A 20,237-nucleotide genomic window follows, 5' to 3' on the forward strand; every position below is an offset into this window, starting at 1 on the left:
TCATTTTTTTTGTTGTAATAACAATTTTCTATAAAGGATCTGTTATTAGTTAAAAAATTTCGCTTGGGACATTTTCAACTTCATCTTTCCAATCTTTAACTGTCTGTACTTTTTTTTCATGGCCTCTCTTGCCTTTACTAATTGATAAAGTACGTCTTTTTTTCCTTCATACATGTTGATGCTTTAATGGCTTTCGTTGGACTATGAATTTTTTCTATGTATGTCATATATTAAGAGCAAAACCGTCAAAACCTTTCCTACATCGACCATTTTTTATCAGTACATCCTTGTTTATAACAACAAATCCATACCAATCCTCATTTCAACAGCTAGAGCATAACTGTCTAATTTTACTATATGGCATATCTTTATTTACATGATCATTATACACATGTCTCCAATTAACTTTATCCTGACGAATTCAAGCTAAAAAATTTACGTTGTCTCTTACAAGATGTTTTGGTACTTGAGCATATAACCATAGAACCAGTCTACATTTTTGTGTCTTCCCCTGCAGAAAGGCTTTCACATTCTCTTGTTTTTCACAAGCTATATCATTGAAAATCATAATAGAATTTGGTAAGGCATCATCTGGTGAGACTACTGCTTCACGTTCACTGTAAGGTAAGTACTTTACTCCATCTATAGGTTCTAATAGGTCTTTTAAAACTTTTTGTTTGGGTTGATTCAATGACTTTGAATACACGTATATATTTTCGAATTTCAGTCCGTTAAGATGTACTATTAATGCTAATAAGCTATTGGTTTTACCACAGTTAGATGGACCACAAAATATAGCACGACTTCTATCTGAAAGGAGTTCACCATGTCGATTTACACGCTTTTCTTGTTTTACAATAGCATCAAAATTTGGAACTTGCAATGTTACAGACTGTTCTTTAAATCTCATGTCTGTACTGTACAACGTAACAGTTACAACGGAACTGTGAGATAAAATGATACTGCCTTTTATACTCTTGCATTTTTATCTGGTACTATGGCTACATTGCAACTGATCTGATGAGTATAAGTATACATATTTTTTTTGCAATACTCAGTCACAACCCAACCTTCAAAGTAAAATGATCATTCATTGTAAGCGAGGATATGGTATTGTAAATAAAATCATAAATTCTCTACCTGTAGAAATTCATTTACCAGGTTATCAGTACTGTGGTCCAGGTACGAAACTTACGGAACGCCTTGCTAGAGGTGATCTTGGAGTAGATCCTCTGGATGTAGCATTCATGAAGGATATAATAGCTTGTTCCAAAAATCGATATGATCTTGAGACTGAAAACAAATCAGATAAAATTTTAGCTGATCGAGCTTGGCAAAGAGTTAAGGCTTTAGATTCAAGTATTGGTAAAAAAATAATTACTGTTCTGGTAACAGGTGCAATGAGACCTAAGAGTAAAATAGGTATGGGTTTGGAACAGAAAAACAAAAAAGAAAAGAGGTTCAAAAAAGAAATGCAGTATAGAAAAGAAACTAAAAACTACTCTGAACACAGTTATTAACGCTGCCTCGCATCAAATGAATACTAAGAGCAAAAATGCTCATAAAGAAATCAGTAGTGCTTTAAAATATGCTCGCAATACCATTAAAATGTGTGGTGGTAAAAAAAGTATTAAAATTCCTCGCATTTTACGCGTTCCTATTCGAATTGGTAAAGCTTTACATCTGATTCCTTTATTTGCTGGCGTAAGTGCAACTGGCGCTTTGGCAAATGGTATTGCAGGAATTATGAAGAGCATTAACGTGGCCGCAACAAAAAATAGAAGAAAATAAAAGACACATTGAAACTATGGAAGCTATTGCGTTAGGAAAAGGTCTCTATCTTAAGCCTTATAAAACTAGATTGGGCGTATATTTTAAACCATTTGGTAAAGGTTGGAAAACAAAAAAAAATTCTAAAAAACTTAAAATTACTTGTAAGAGCTTTAACAAATGTAGATTTAGTAAAATTTTCTAAGAGTTTTAAATTTTTTTTTTTCGTGAAGTATTTATGCGAAATGACCCACCCAGTGATGGGCCATGGTTGTAAAACTGCTATAGTAATCTTGACGACAAGAATGGACCTGGAACTCACTGGGTGGCGTATTGAAAATATGGCCAGAATGTTGTTTATCATGACAGTTTTGGAGATTTGCAGCCACCTATTGATTAAATGTTGTATTGGGGTGTTGGTACAGTTCAGTATAATCACAAACGATATAAAAAATTTAACTCTTACAACTGCGGTCATTTGTGCTTAAAGTTTTTGTCAACACTTATATAAACACTTAAAATAGTAAAAAAATCTCTGAATCTAAAAGATGCCACCAAAATTTTTGTGAATGCAGAACTAAAACAAAAGTGGCTTGCAAGATTTGGATTTGAAGTCACTGATATGACAGATTATCCTTTGTTTGAGCTCCCAAAACAGGTTTCCAGTTGCCCTCATTATAAAAGAGCTTACAAAACCATGTGTGCTCTTCACAATGTCAAACGCATGAAATAGTTTTACTTATATACAGAATAGGAAGATGGAAGTGACGATAATAAAGAGCTGTATATATTAATATTTAAGAATTAAGTAATTCGTACTTTGTGGATTGTAATTCAAAAGAAATTTTAAAAAAAATAAGAATAAATGTTTTAAGATTTACTATTATTTTCTTAAAAAATAAAAATCCACTCCTTGTCATACTTACTCCTATCATACATTATACATTTTAAATTAAAAATCTTTATAAAAATATATACATACACGCATCGTACATAAGTATTTATCTATGTATGGAGATGAACATGTATATGTGTACACGTATAACCTTGAAATGGTAACACTTTCATGTCATACCTCACAGATATGAGCGTGTGGTTGGGGCTCTCATCCATACATACAAAACAACACGCTCTCCTACATGCAAATCAGAAAATAGAAAGCTGTGCCCAACCCCTAGCGCTTCGCCCAGAGTCATGGCTGTCCGTGCACGGTCGTAAACGTGGGTAGGGAGGGGGACGTGTGCTGGATTTGGCGTGTGCTCGTATCGGCCTAGTCTATCTACTCTTCATTAGAATGTTTGACTTACAAAAATCCTCATGAGTGTTTGTCAAGAATATTGAAGTTATGTGAAAGGTAATGGTTCTCTAGGGCAAGTCCTTAATTGTGACGTTATTGCTCTGCGACGCAGCTTTTAAGCGCAGATAATGAAATGTCGCTTGCAGTGTGTAAACAGAAAATGTGTTTGTGTTTATTTAATTGTGATTTTAATATTAAAAGTAATTTTCCAAAACCCTCATAAATAATGAACGATCCAACGTCCACAGCTTTCCTCCATTGGCCAGTGTAGGAGGTTAGGTATTTACATTGATATTTTATTTTGCAAGAAAAAAAAACTTAATTTAAGAAAGAGTGAAACTCGATTTCATTGTGACTTGTTAATGCTTGTAAATATGATACGCTAAGGGGGTAATAAGCGAGGGTAAGATTTGAGAACAGGAACTGTTGATGTATAGGTGGCTGACCGATCGTGCATTGGTATTAATCCATAGCTATGGCTACTAGATAGAAGAGGCTATATATTATTCGTTACCTACATTAGATAGATGTCACTAGATGTGGCTAGACTATCTCTCACCTGAAGAATGTTCTGTGTACACAATTATCACATGCATGAGCTGAGCAAAACTTAGCAAAACTCAAGCTACAAATACAACAGTTCATCTAGTAACTGCAGCAGCAGTTCAAGGTACTCTGAAAATTGTTGTAGCCAGTTAAATATGTTGGGACAGGTCGAATGTAGTTGCTACAGATCGGGGCTGCTCAGATATAGTTTCTACAGTTTGGAGGGAAAAAAAGGTGAGTGAGCTTTAAATAACAAGTGGTTGTTACACAGCTCAGAGAAAAACCACCATAGTCTATCTGCTGACTACTAATTACGAAAATAAAGTTGTAAACCGTAAAGTTCTCAATTAATCAGATCACGAAAAACATTGCACCTGATACAATTTTTGAACGATACGTATCTGCGTATTTACATGTTATCCTGCGTTCACATTATAATCTAGTTATATCTATATTTAATACATCACTACGAGTAAGAAAGGTTGTTGGCTATGATTATTGGACTTTGTTCTTTATATCTTGGCTTTTATTTATACAAGCATATTAATTTATCGCTATAAGAGTGTCCAAGGATGAGATAAAGTTTCTCAATGTTACTATAAAAATTGAATCCTAGGCACAGAGAAAAACTCAAACGTTATTGAGGGAGTATGAGTTCAATATTGATCGTCAACTGTATGACACGTAGTGGGCTTCATCGTAGTAAGATTTGGGAATCTTCTCCTTTCAGTTTGTACACGTCTCGTACACGCTGTACTTAAAATAACAGATGTGATAAGTATTTAAAGTAAAATGTTTTAGTATAATGTCAGTAAATAAATTAAGTAAGAAAATAACTGTTAAAACTTATGATATTCTTTTTAATTGTAGTTTACATGGCATTGAAAGTTGAAAAAGTGCGCTTTCGTAGACTAATGTGCACTTAAGGTGCATTCAAACGCTTAAAAAACTATTAAAATTTCTGTGGTGTGTATTACTATTATTTTTACTTATGCTGATGCAAGTGTATAGCATGGCATTAAGCAGTTCAAAAACTTTTACTTATGAATGTAATGTCATGAAATTAATTATGAACAAGTATTAGTTAACAGCAAGTAACGTTAAAAAACATAACCAAGTGCCCTTCAGCAAAAGGCAAAATCGTTCGGCCAAGCTGATTTGTAGTAAATTCTTGTAAGTTGGATGAGATCTGTTATGTCAAAGTAACTGCTAATTTTAATAACCTATGAAACATAACTACTTGTAATTGAACTTCTGCTAAGATTCAGCTTTAATAGCTATAATTTTGTTTTTGAGAACATACAAACAAACTCTTACTACTTTTATGATAGTAAAATCGCTTTTAGGATAATGTGATTCACTGAAAACAAGCTATTAAGAATTACGTCATGTAAAAATGTTCTAACTAAAAGCTAAGAACAAGTTAGAATTAGCAAAATAGAATTGTCTGTCGATAAGAGACTTTTTTTAAGCGATATGCTTTGACATACATTAGACACAATAATATAAGCATTATTAAAATAAATTTTACCGTTTTGAAAATGACATTTGTCGTAACAAAACTTCTTGTAGTACAAGACACTGGTAAGTTACACCACTGTTCGATCATCAAGGTTCTTGTCATGGTCTTGAGATAAAAGTACAGTAACTATTGAATAAGCACTCATCTGATTTTGTAGAAAAAAGAAAGCTTTTCTAAATAAATTGTAGACAGTGGCTTCCATCGTAAGGAATAGGTTAAGGGCCCACGAGGCTTGCATAAGCTCGTATGATTAAAAAAAAAAAAAAAAGAAAAAAAATGCCAGGTAACTAACAGACATAATGATAGTATAAAAAAATGAAGAATACGTTTAAATACAACATGTTGGTATTAGGTGAGATAAGATAAGTTAAATACAATGCAAAAAACATACACTTTAACTATTTACAATATTTATAGTGCAAGTCTTTTTAAGTGTTATAGAAATTCCTTCTTATTACAAAAGTAAAGAACCATGATCATACTTGCTCCTAACAACTTGTTAATTTATTCATAATGAATTAAACGCACATGAATCAATATAGAGTTATTTTGAAAATTTTATGCATCAAGTACTACTGTCCTCACTATTATTAAATTAACTACACATGATTTGTTCAAACCATAAGTCCCATTTTCTGGAATAAGAAATTAAATTTTTTGACTTGTCTTAATATTCTCTATAGATGAGATAATTGGATTTGAATACTAAAAAAATCTAAAAAAATTTTACTTTTTTAACTGCTGCGTTGTTATTAGATTATAATATTTTTAATATGTCGTTATGTCTTTATTTTAATATTTGTTCATTTAGAACTCGCAAGTTTGAGAAATTATATGGCATGCATCTTATAGTTATGACATACCTACATAAAACATTCACTTACGAGTTATCATTCTCATTGTGTTAAGTATGTCCTTATTCAGTGATAAGATTCATAGGATCGTAGTTAATCATTATTTTAATGTCTACCAATGTATAAGAATGAAAATAAACTTATATTCATAATACTTATAATTATATCTTAATTACTTTTTGGTTCATATACTATACGCAACGCTTGTTGTCAATGATATTACCTTGAAAAAAAGGTTAGAGATTGCTCATGCGTCCCTGCAAATGCAGTTCGACCATTAGCAAGATAAATTATTTTCTGAAAGGCAGTGAATACTGCTGAGCTTGGTTGATGAATTGTGCATAGCACAGTGTGACCACTATTTGCAAATAACTGTAACTGATCAATTAAAATTTCTGCTGTGTACGAATCTTGCCCAGTTGTCGGTTCATCAAGAAACAGTATTATCGGATCTGAAAGAAGCTGTAATCATAAGACTTCGTTAGCTGTTGAGTAAGACTTCAAATAAATGTTGCTTAGTAGTTTTACGTGCTGTTCTTTTACAGAAGCAGTTAATTTGTTTTACTGCATATCTCTATACAGTAGAATGTATACATTTTTAATTTATTAGTACATTTTCCATAATAACATCTGAATTTATGACTATTCTTATGTGACTTCTTACGTAAGATTTCAAGGTCGTATACAAAAATCTGTAATAATAAGACTTCTTAGCAGACAGAGTATATTATGTCACTAGCTTGTTTATGTACGTTACTTCAATAAACCATACACGTGCACTAAGTGAATAATATTGAAATCAAAACAAAACTTTTTTCGTATTTAGAAACGACTGAAATGTAATGACAAACGCAATGAAGACATTTTATTAAAAAACCAATCTATAAGGTTTAGGTAGTGGCATTTTAGTAATTTTATCAAAATATTGCAGAAGTAATAAAAGAAAACCTTAGGAAAGTTAACATAAATAATCTAGACAAAAAAAAATTGTGGGTCTTAGGACTCCCAGCAAAAGTAAGGATTTTGATTTATTTATTATTCAACTCTGTATAAGAAAAACTGAAAAAATTAGAGTATTCCTTATTTAAATAGGTCTTCAAGAATGAGATAGAACTATGGTATAAATATAAATATTACTGCGTATTCGAGCACGCACACACAACAAAAACCATTTCTTTGATAAATTACTTGTGTTACACGTGATTTGCATATTTAACGTACTTTAATGTTTGCTGACACATGTATGAATACATGAATGAATTATTAGTTGCGTAATGCATAACAAAATAAAAATTTTCACTACACTGCACCAAAAAAAAGTACTTTCATTCCTTTAGGTGGTAAACAAGGTCCTTCTTTCAGTGCAGCATTCGTAAAAACTGTGCTTACTCTCCGAACAAAAGAAAAAAAGCTTTAGATCTTACTATAATAAATACCTTTGCCTACTTCTCAGGTGACTTTATACGTAAGATCTACTACTTTTTTTACTTCTGTTTTCTATACGTATGTAACGTACTCTTCGGCAGTTAATCTATGATATCAAATAATTGTACAACAAAATTTTGTTAAAATCTTCTGATTGGACTATTTTTTTTCAATTTTGGCTAGTATAATGGTGAAAGAATTAGCTCCATTAAATTTAGATAAGAAACCACAAAAGATATAGCCATTTTTTATTAATGAGTTGTATTTGCTTATTAAATTCGTTTTGTATAACTATTTATAGCGTTGTTCTGAAATATACCTGAGCCTTACTAGATTTCTTCAATTTGAAAAATTAATAATGAAAAGTAAAGTATTAGTTAAATGACAGTTAGTCTTATAACTCTTCATGAAAAATAGTTAATTCATAAACTTATAGGTAGGATAAAAAGGATGGAGATTTCCCGTTCAGATATGACTTAAATTATTTTTAAGTTTTACGATTGTTTAAATGTATCTAAATTATATATGTATATATATATATGCACACTACTTCTTATTTAACATAAACAAAATCATTTTCAGCTTTTATGGCTTTTCTTACGAGGTCTGACCGTTTTTCTAATTTTTAGAAGTTATGTTACAACAAAAATTTTTCCAAAATTTTTTATACGTCCGTATAAATTTATTTAATACAACATACTTTATAAAAATATTTTTTGACTCGTTTTTTTTTTTCAAATGCAGTCGAAAAATGAAGGAATTAAGGGTTTTCTTGTGACTAGTCACAGCCTAGAACTTCTAACCACAAATTTTACATTTTGTCTTTGCAGGAACTATTAAAATTATTATTTTTAGTCAATCTGTCTTTCAATCTGATATATGACTATTTTCTTAATTTTGACAAGTAACAGTAGCACGATTTTTTTTAAGATCTTATAAGTATTTGCATGAATTTTGCAAACATTCCTCACCAAACAAAAAATCTTTTTTTTTTTTAATACAATCAAAAAACAAGAAAACTCATTTTTTATAAGCGCATGCTAATCCATCTTTATTGGTCTACCTCGATCATGAGGTTTTTCTTTAGAAAACTTGAAAAAAGTGTTAATTTTAGCTAATTTGGTTTCCCTCCTATTGATTAGTTCTTTTTTGTATTTCTCATAGTTCAGTTGTCATATAATTCATCTGTTATTTCTTATGCATATTGAGTACCATACATATGAACATATAACAGAACAAATAGAAAAGAGAAACGATTCTTACTACCTTTTTTGTAAGACCTAAAGAAAATCAAGCAAAATTTTGTGTCAGTCATTATTTACCTGATAGTACCGTAGCTGTAACAAAGGTCGTGCTTACCTTTAATAACGGCCACGTAAGTATTTTTACCATGCAGCGGTAGGTAAAAAGTACTATAGAGATAGATTTTATCATATTTATCAATACAGTAACTAGGGCGCCTCATTATGCACATGCATAAGAAAGAGACTCTTATGCTCTGCTTCCCTTTCTCCACTTTCGTCTTGTCACCAAAAACTAGAAAGCATTTTTTTGAGTCGCATCAACCAGCTGTATCCACCACTGGTTTATAAGTATGTAGCTATTAAGTTTCACTTCAAAAATATCAAAGTTACAGATGTATATACTGTTGAGTACATGACTAAAAGGTCGTAGAACGTACAAGTAGCAGTGCGATCAACAGTTTTACTATGCATTACTAGGTGTGCTTGGTGTAAATATAAAAAAAGCTTAAGTCAGTGTTGTCACCTCTAGCTGAAAACTAATTCTCGCTCTTCTTAATAGAGCTTAGTTTTGTTTTTATAAGGTAAGATGCTTTAATTGTTACTCGTATATTACGTTTTATAATTGATAAACAGACGCTATCTAGTATCACAGATAATTTAATATCTTTGTCTGTTAATTGACTAGTAATATTCTATACAAAAAATTAGAGTGTTATTCGTAGACCTAATCTGTCTAAGAGAACCTTATTCTACCTAGAAATTATAAACTAAAATAAATTTATAGCTTATAACGTCAGTAATAATAAAATAAAAGTACCTTTCTTTACTGTCTTATAACCTGTTGCAGTTAAGAGAAAACAGATCTCAAGGTGGCTCCAGCGCCTAGTGCCGTATCAAAATGGGGAGACTCAAAATTAATCATTATTTTCTTAAAATTATGGTATAAAATTATGTTAGAGAGTGTTGTAAGCCATATTCTACATTTTATCTGTTACTTTAGTAAGTAAATATGAAAAAACAAAAAAGTTTTATGGTGCCCTAATTGATAAACTGTTACGGTACGCTCCTAAGTTCAAGAATGTGGCAACATTGCTTAGCTGTAGTTGTACCTATATAGATATATGTACTCTGTAGAATGCAGACATCTGAGAGCTGACTTGCACTCGCATCTGTATACTTAGTCTCCGATTATTTAAAGATTTTGTTCGATAACAAGACACTTTTCTCATGTCATCGAAAACTACGTAATAATATATACAAGATAGTATGTTTTTTACACTTTACGGGTTATTTATATAAGTGCAGCAGTAGGTTGTACATCGCGTAAACTTGCACTTCCTATCTAACCCGTCTTAAAACTACGATTTTGTAAGCATGATTTTTTACAATTTTCATCGTCAACATTTATTTTTTTTTTATACGAATAGGAAGATGGGAATTCAAAGAATATAATTCAATTCTATTAACCTCGGTTCGGTAATTTATAATTCTAGCATTGAGGCCACTGGAGCCACCTTAATCATAAGAGAAATAGTCAACAAGAAAGCTTCTTAAAAGGTCTTAATACCTTTAAATATAAAATTATGCATAAAACTAAGCTATAATAATAGTAAAGTAGGACTCCATTGCTCACAACAAACATACATCGTGAGAAATGTTATACGTCGTATAGTAAGACGAAACAAATAATTTCGAGATTGGGGTAAGACGTGTAGTCCTTAGCATAAAATAGGCAGATACTGAGAAACAGATTCTCATTGGAGGAGATAAAAAGCAATGTCTTTTGATAGCCAAAGTGAAATATGTAAGCGTTGCCACAAATGTATGTGCAATTTTTTTGAGATAATGTTACGTCATGGCTCTGCAACCAATTAACATATTAGGACCTTAACGTATAATCTACAATCTTATATTAACAGCTTTTCTGTAAAAGCAAATATAAGAGGTTAAGTATTATGTCAAGAACATAATACGCAGAAAAAAAAGATTAATAAAGTAATTTGAATAACTCAATTAATTTTATTATAAATATTGTATAAATAGATAAAAAAGTCACACTAATGCTCAATGCTACAACTCTCATCTCAATAATCTATAAAGCAAAGTCGCTAAAACCATTGTAATCACTAACCATAAGAGCTACTGAACCGATTTCGCTGAAATTTCGCTTACCAATTCTTGATACCTCCTAGATGATCTTAGTATGGCTTTAATCTTAAAAAATTAAATAACAATAGCAATAAATAAGTTAAAAGTTTGGCAAAAGTACGCCAGCTCTTCTCTTTAGTTAAGTAGGATCTGCTAGGTGTAAGGCGTTGACATAAAATTGAGGCTACTTGCAACATAATTAAATGAGTGTGGTTACAATAGACTGGAGTGTCTCAAAAATTTTTGTTTCCTTTAACTAGCAACTTACCCAGCTGCATCGAGAACAAAGATGATAGTTGTGCAGCTGTGTATTTTGGTTAGTGATGACAATCTTCACTAATGCGCAAGTGACCTAGATTTACTTTTAGTCTGAACCTCCAGGATGGACGAGTGCCACCAATAAAAAATTTACTCTAACCGATATCGTCTCAGGCAAAATACTAGGAGACATTTCTAGCCAGAGCACATTCTAATCCAATACTTCAGAGTTATGTGACGGTTTTACAATCTGGCCCGGTGGTGTCAGAATTTTTTACTATGAATGTAAGCCAGAAAAGACAGCCCTAAAGAGTGCGGTCAACCACAACGGTCAACTTCTTAGTGGTTATTCTAACAACATATCTACAAAGAAGGTATTCTCCAGGCGCACTTTCCCTAATAACTATGAGCGATCGGTTATCTGGGGAATGACCTGAAGACGAGTTATTCTATGATCAGCGGCGTATCTCCCTTATCTACGGTCTTCGTACACAGAGACTTCGAGGGTACAAGTCAAGCTACGTGCAGCTGGCTCTCCATCATCAAGAATAATAATAAGGAGTTACTCGAAATTTTGACACTGGTCCTTTTCAGGGCCAATATGAGTATTTCCGTTCATTATTTAACCATCAATCTCATCGGTTCTTTTAAGGGCCACCTAAGTTCAAACTACCTTGCCAACAAATACACTTTTACTACCATTTCCAGAAACATCATTCGTCGACGAAAAGACTATGTGAAGCCGGCCACTATTAAACCAAGTCAGTCATTTACTGGCAGACCTCACAAGCAGAGTCGTTTGTCGCAAGGCTGGGAATCCTGGTGACAGACGACCCTATATTATTCTCTCAACTCTAAGCTTTTAACCAGGAATCACCGATCCTCTTCAAGGTCTGCGTTGAGAGAACCGAACAGCTATCAAGGAAAAATGAGCTTGAGCCAACGGATCAGTCTCCAACGGGTAATCATCACGAAACAATCTTCCCATCTTAGATCATTAAGACAACTGAGTCTGGAAAAAAAGGTGCTTTAGATCAACCAACGTCTTTGATGTTATACCAGGAGACGTTGGGAAAGAGTACTACAACTAGCTCCAAAGCTTCGGAATTTGTAATTTTTCTCCCGATCAGCCTTGAGCTTTAACAGCTGGTCAGAGCAGAACACCCTGAGGTATCCAGTCAGTCACCATTTTTGTAAATAATTGTAGAGTTAACTTAAAAATCTCACTGGTCCTTTTAAGAGCAATCACACGTCAAACTACCTTGCCAACTAATATATTGAAACCAAACAAAGTTGACAGAAAATAGCCTTTATAAGTCACAAAAGTCATAAGCATGCCAACGGTCATAAGACTGTAAAAGGTAAATAAAACTTCTAATGTCTTTAATAAATACAATTCTAAGCGTCAAGAAACTGACGCAGAAAATTTTTCATTATGGGAACAGCAGCGTTAAAATCGACACATAAAGAATCCACTACGTGAGCGATCAGCTTTTTATTTCACCCTTACAGTAATCTCTTAAGTCTTTCAGATTTTTAATGAAGTGCAAAATGTATTTGTATTATTGTGGCTTCACAAAATGTGGAGGTCAAGCTTCAAGACTTTGTTGCTCTAGTAATAAAGTTGTGAGACGAGAGAAAAAAAAATTTTTTTTAATTAATATTTTTTAGAAGTTAAAAATCTTAACAGCTTTAACGAACAGCCATTTTTGTTAATTATACAAGAAAAACTTTAAATCAACGGCTCCTGATGGCCAATTATTATGATAGGGCATATAAAACGCACGGTACTTTTCAGTATAATTATAATTTTTTCAATTTTTATAGTTTGTTACGTGCCCAAATAAACTGTATAGATTATGAACATGTATACTTTTGCAAACAAGTACAAATTCTTTGATCAAAGAAGTTTCATAAATAAATGTAGAATTACTAACTAAAAACGTTTAACATTACATGTCTACACATGACAGTGTACCATTTGGTAAGTCTCGAGCGACGCAACGCCGAGACGGGGAGCCGCTATTCAGAAATACTTTTAACTTGCTGACTTCTTAGCTGCTACTCCAAATAACAAGTATGTCTCCCAGGCATAGTCATATTTTCGCTTAAATCTGCAGTAACCATCGTGAGCAATGCTAAAAAATCATGAGAAACTAAATGCATTACTCAACAATATGATGCATGAAAACCGCAGCTAACAGCCTGATGCCAAATATAGAACATAGTAAAGATATACTTGTGTATCAGAGATTACAAAAAAAAGACAGCAGAAGGTTGAGCACGAGTATGAATCCATAAGTGCAAAAACTAAACAGACAAAAATATGAATTTTTCGAAAAATAGTAACAAAAGGTCACTACACGTAATGTACCTGCCAAACTTTTTACTTAACAAAAAATTTATGTCAACTATTTGAAATTCCTAAGTCAAAAAGATATATAGCTGATTACACATTATAACATATTTAAAGCATTGTATCTACGATTCACGAGACACACAAGTTATTAAATTAAGGCCAAAAAATTTTACTAAACTATTATTTTTTATAAACTCACAAACACAAAACACAAAAATTATAAAAAATTTAAAGTTTTCATATTCATCCAATTATTGTAAGACTTATAAAGGTTAGCGTTATGATCATAATAATTAACATAATTAGCATAAATATGATTATCATCACCATTATCCTTGTCATCATTAAAATGATTACCATCATTGTCATTATTTTCATAATCATAATCATCATCATCATTATCAGCATTATCTTCATCGTCATTATAATCATCATCATACTCATTATGATCATAATTATTATTATCATCATTATCATCGTGATCATCATTATCGTCATCATCATTCAAATCATTATAGTCATTATTATTATTACAATTAGAGTTATTGATAAAAAAATGATTTCTATAATTCTTGTCATTATTAATTATTATTTAAATCATTATAACCATCATCAGCATCATCATCTTTATGATCATCATTATCATCATCATAATTATCATCATGAATATCAACTCCATCATCACTATCATCATTATTATCATTATTAGTACCATTGTCATCATCATCATCTTTATAATCATCATTATAATCATTAATATTGTCATTATCAATATTAACTTCATCATCATTATCGTAATTTGTATTATTATCATCATCATCTTAATCATTATTATAACCATGATTATCATTATCACAATCATCATCATCATCATCGTCATCATTATCATTATTATCATCATCATCATCATCATCATCATCATCATCATCATCATCATCATTAGCAGCATTATCATTATCATCATAATCATCATCATAATAATTATCTTTATTATTATTTTCATCATAAGCATTATCAGCATCATCATCGTTATCATCAATGTCGTCGTCATTATTCCAAAAATAAATATTATCATTATTTTTACCATTAAAATGATTATTAAAATTGTGAAAACTATACTTATTGCCATGATTAGTGTTTTTCATAAATTATATTATTGTTAAGATCATAATAATCGAAAACACTATTATAATTATTATAATTATCTTGTACGAAATTATAAATATTATTATAATCATTGTCAACACCGTTATTATCAATGTTGAAATCTTCTTTAAAATCATCATCATTATTTCTATGATCACAAATATAACGATTATTTAAAAAGAAATTACAATAAATTTTTGCCAATTTTAATTTTTCTCAATAATTATATTTATATCAAGAACATTGGCATCGCTAATATTATAATAATTATACTTATCATTATTATAATCAGCATAATTATTATTATTATTATCATTATTTACACAATTATTACTATCATTATTATCATTATCATCATCATCATCATTATCATTATCATTTTTATCATCATCATTATCATTATCATTATTATCAATACTATTATAATAACCATTATCGACATTATTATCACCAACAGAATTATTATTACTATTATTATTGTTGTCATCATTATCATTATAATTATAATTATCATCGGAATTATTATTATTTACATCGTAATCATCCCTGTCGTCGTCATTATTGAAAAAATCATCATTATTACTATTGTTTCCATTAAAATTATTTTTGAAATTAAAACCACTATACCAAATGACATTATCAGTGTTTATAATTTAACATAATAATGTCAAGACCATTAGCATCGATAAGACTATAATAATTAATATTATCAACATTACAATTATTATCATTATCATCATCATCTTCGTTATTATTATTGTTGATGTCATCAATTGAATCATCATTATTATTATAATTGTTAGCAATATAACAATTATAAAAATAATAATTACATTAATTTTTGCCACTATTAGTGTTTTTCAATAATTATGTTAATTGTATTACCACTAGCTTTCATAAAAGGGCTATAATTATTATTCTTGTTATTTCGATCATCTTTATTATTATTATTATCATCATTATTAACACAATCATCCCCATAATCATTATTATCATTATCAAAATCATTATCATCATCCTCATTATAATAATAACTATCATTATCATTGAAATCTTTCTCATTCTTATAATTTTTATGATGATTATCATCATCATCTTGATCATCATCAGTATCATCACTGTTACTGTTAGCTTTAATATCATCACTATCATTATCATCATTATCATCATCATCATCATTATAGTCATCATCATTATCATCATCCTAAACATAAGCGTCGTCGTCATCATTTTTAAATATATTATTATTATTATTGTTACCATTAAAATTATAATTAAAAATATAAATTTGTAACTTGATGCCATTGTTAGTGTTTTTTGTTATTTCTATTATTGTCAAGACCCTAAGCATCAATAACAGTGTTATATTTTTTATGTACGTCACTATACCATTATCATTATCGTTATAGTCATTGTAAGCGTCATTTTTTAGATCATTATTATCTTTATTCTCATTATTAATATGACAATTATTTAAAAAAAATATTATAACCTTTGCTATCATTAATCTTTTAAAAAATTGTATTAATATTAGAAACATTCCTATGCCAAAATTATTATAATTTTTATTATTAACATCATCATCATTATCTTCATCATTATCATTATCATCTTCATCATCATCATCATCGTCATCATCATCATTATCATCATTATCATCTTTATCATCATCATCATTATCATCATCATTATCATCATCATCTTCATCATCATCATCATCATCATCATCATCATCATCATCATCATTATCATCTTCATCATCATCATCATTATCATCTTTATCATCATCATCATTATTATCATTATTATCATCATTATCTTCATCATCATCATCATTATGATCAGCATTATTAACATTATTATCGTCATTATTGTTATTATCGTTATGATCATCATCCTAATTATCATCATCATTATCATTATAATTATCATCATTATTATCATTATCATTATCGTCATTACCATCGTTATTATTACTGTTGTCCTTGTCATTATAAAAATCATTATTTTCATTATTAATTCCATAAAAGTCATTATAAGAATTATAAATACTATACTCAATGACGTTCTTAGTGTTTCTTGTAAAGAATATTTTTATTGCCAAAACCATTAGCATCGATAACATTATTGTGAATATTTTAAGCGTTATTATAAATATCAAAATTATTTTTATCATTATTGTTATTATTATTATTTATGTCATTATATAAATTATCATTATTATAGTTATTATTTTTATTATTACTAATATTATAATTATTAAAATGACAATTACTATATTTTTTGCCAATATTAATGTTTCTTAATAATTTTAACAATGTTATGACTATACGCCGTACACATATTACTTTAATTATTATATTGTTATTATAATTATTACTTTTACATCATCAACATTATTATTAACACAGTCATCACTATCATTATCATCATAATCACTATCATTATCATTATCATCATTATCATTATCATTACTCTTGTTATAATTATTATTGTTATCATCATAATTTTTATTATTATTACCATTATCATTATTAACATCGTTTATTATTGTTCCCATTAAAATCATAATAATAATTTAGATTACTATACTTACTGTCATTAATAGATTTTTAAATTGAAAATAATATTGTGTAGAGCATCAATACTATTATAATGATTATTATTTACGTCATTATAATTATCATTATTATCATCATCAAAATGGTTATTATCATTATTGTTGACGTTATTATTTAAATAATTATTATTTTTATTATTTTTACTAGCAATGTAACAATTATTAAAATTTTGATTACTATGGGTCTTGCCACTATTAATGTTTTCTAATAATTGTATTAAATGAATGACTACTGAAAATCTTTATTATCATTATAATTGTTTGAGTAATTATTATTATCATAACCAATATTATGATTATTATTCTCATTATCACCATAATTATTATTATTTTTACTATTATCATCATCATCATTGTTATCATAATCATTTCTATCATCATCAACAATATTATTATCACCGTTACTATTATCCTTATTATCTTTGTTATAACTATCATTTTCATCATTATTGGTTTTCTTATTATCATTAACATCATGATCATTATTATCGTTATAATCATCATAATTTATATTTATCAGTATGATCATAATCACTTTTATTATTATCATCATAATTTTCATTATCATCATTATTAAATATTTTTATCATCGTCATCATCATCATCATCCTCATTAACATCATTATCATCATCATTGTCATTATTCTTATCATTGTTATGGATGTTATTATCACAGTCATTATTGTCATCATTACAAACATCATGAGTATTACCATTAGCAACGTCATAAGCATTATCGTTATCATCATTGTAGTCGTCATTATTTTAATAATCATTATCAATATTATTATTACTTTTAAAATTATTATTAATATTACACTTACTATAATTATTGCTTTTAATACAATTTTCGATTATTTATATATTTGTCAGGACCGTAAGCATAAACAACTTTATTATAATTTTTATTAACATTAACACCATCAATAACTTTATTATAACCATCATCATCATCGACAGCGCGTGGTGGCCTAATCAGCTAGGTCGTGGATTAACACGCAGAAGACTGTGGTTTAGATTCTGGCCTTTGCGACTTTTTCGGGCAAGTTCCTTTGTAATATTTCACATGTGTTTTTTTATCACGCAATTTTTCTTGAGGAGAGCTTAGGCAACCTTCACGAAGGTGAAATTGCCTAATTTCCCCCTACTTCCCATCTAGTAATGGGAGGTCTCCTATGTCTATTTTCCTTCTTCTCCTAAGTGCTCAGTACCCATAGTAGTGCCCTTATTGAAGGAGCTAAATGTCAAGCACTCTTATTTGAAAAAAAAAAAAATCATTATCATCATGCTTTTAATTATTATTTAAATCATTATCCTGATCATTTTGATCATAATTATTGTTATCATTATCATCATCAGCGTTTTTATCAGTATCATTGATACCATCTCCTTTGTCGTCATCATTAAAACATTAGTACTATTCTTATTATTGTGACCATTAAAATTGTAATAACAATCATAAATCCTTAACTTATTTTTATTATTAGTGTGATTGATAAATTATATTATTGTTACGACCATTAGCATCAATAACACTATTGTAATTATTACTAACGGCATTATAATAAACGTCATCATTATTATTATTATTGTTATCATTATTATCCTTGTCATTATAAAAATCATTATAATCATTTGAACTATTATTAATGTAACGATTATTAAAATATTAATTACGATAATTCGTTCTAATATTGATGTTTTTCAATAAGTATATTTTTATCAAGTTTTGGAGCATCCACAACAATGATATAAATATCATTCTGTCATCATCATTGTCATCAGCTATATAATTGTCTTCATTATTATTATCATTGTTATTATCATTATCATCATTATAATCATTATAATTATTATCTTTGTCATAATTAGAATTTTTATTGTCTTCATTGTTATCATCACTGTCATCGTCATTATTGCAATAATTATTATTATTATTACTATCATCGTTACCAATAAAATTATAACTGAAATCAAAAATACTTTACTCAATGTCATTATTCGTGTTTTTAATTAATTATATTATTGTCAAGACCATTTAATTTATTAAAACTTTTATAATTTCTATAAACGTTATCATAATAGTTAACATGCTCAGTATCATCATTGATGTCATCATTGTCGACGATATCACTTAAATCATTATAATTATTATTTCTATTACAGATATAACAACTATTAAAACAAAAAAAACTATAATTTTCGTAATTATAAACAATTTTCTATAGTTATAATAAAGTTAAGTCAATAAGCAAGATGTACATTATTATAATTATTATAATTATCATCATCACCATCAGCATCACTATCATCGTAAATTAAGCTATTAACGCCATTTTTATAACAACAATTAACATCATTATTTTTAATACTATTTCTATTTTAATTATAATTATAATCATCTTTATCACCATGGTCCTCATGAATATTCTTATTGTTCCTTATTTTCTTATAATTAATATCATAATCGTTGTTATTTATATAACAATTAAACTTATTATTATTATCATTATAATAATCATCATTATCCTTATTATCGTTATCACAACAATTATTGTCATTACCAACATCTTCATCATCACCATCATTATTATCCTCATAATCATAATCATTAATATAGTTATTATCATACTCGTTATCATCATCATGATTATCATAATTATTATTATCAATATAACTATATTTACTATTATAATCGTCATAAATAACATCTCCTTTATTATTATCATCAATATAACTACCTTTATTATCATCATCAGACTGTTTTTATCATTATTATGAATATAATCATTATTATCATTATTATTATCATTACTATTATCTCTAGCATCATTATCACAATCGTCATTATTATCATTATCATTATTATCATTATTACTGTCACCATCGCCTTAATCATCACTAATTTTATCAATATCATTATTATCATTATTATTAATATCGTTATTTACAGAAACATTAACACTATTGTTATCATCAAGACTAATAATATGATTATCATTATAAAATTATTATTATTATTATCATCATCATTTTTATCATCATAAT

At 28.9% G+C, this 20,237-nt stretch overlaps 1 long non-coding RNA gene across 1 annotated transcript in view; it reads right to left on the reverse strand.

Annotated features, from left to right (window-relative positions):
* LOC149374371 (uncharacterized) overlaps nt 1-20,237 on the reverse strand; it is a 249,771-nt gene that overhangs the window by 92,150 nt on the left and 137,384 nt on the right. The window contains exon 2 of the long non-coding RNA XR_016293136.1: nt 6,213-6,451. This is a non-coding gene — a long non-coding RNA (uncharacterized LOC149374371). The remainder of the gene's footprint in view (nt 1-6,212; nt 6,452-20,237) is intronic.

This window comes from Copidosoma floridanum, unplaced genomic scaffold, assembly GCF_036245765.1.
Source record: "Copidosoma floridanum isolate Cflo_tuat_1 unplaced genomic scaffold, Cflo_Japanese_pri ptg000020l, whole genome shotgun sequence".
Lineage (NCBI taxonomy): Eukaryota > Metazoa > Arthropoda > Insecta > Hymenoptera > Encyrtidae > Copidosoma > Copidosoma floridanum.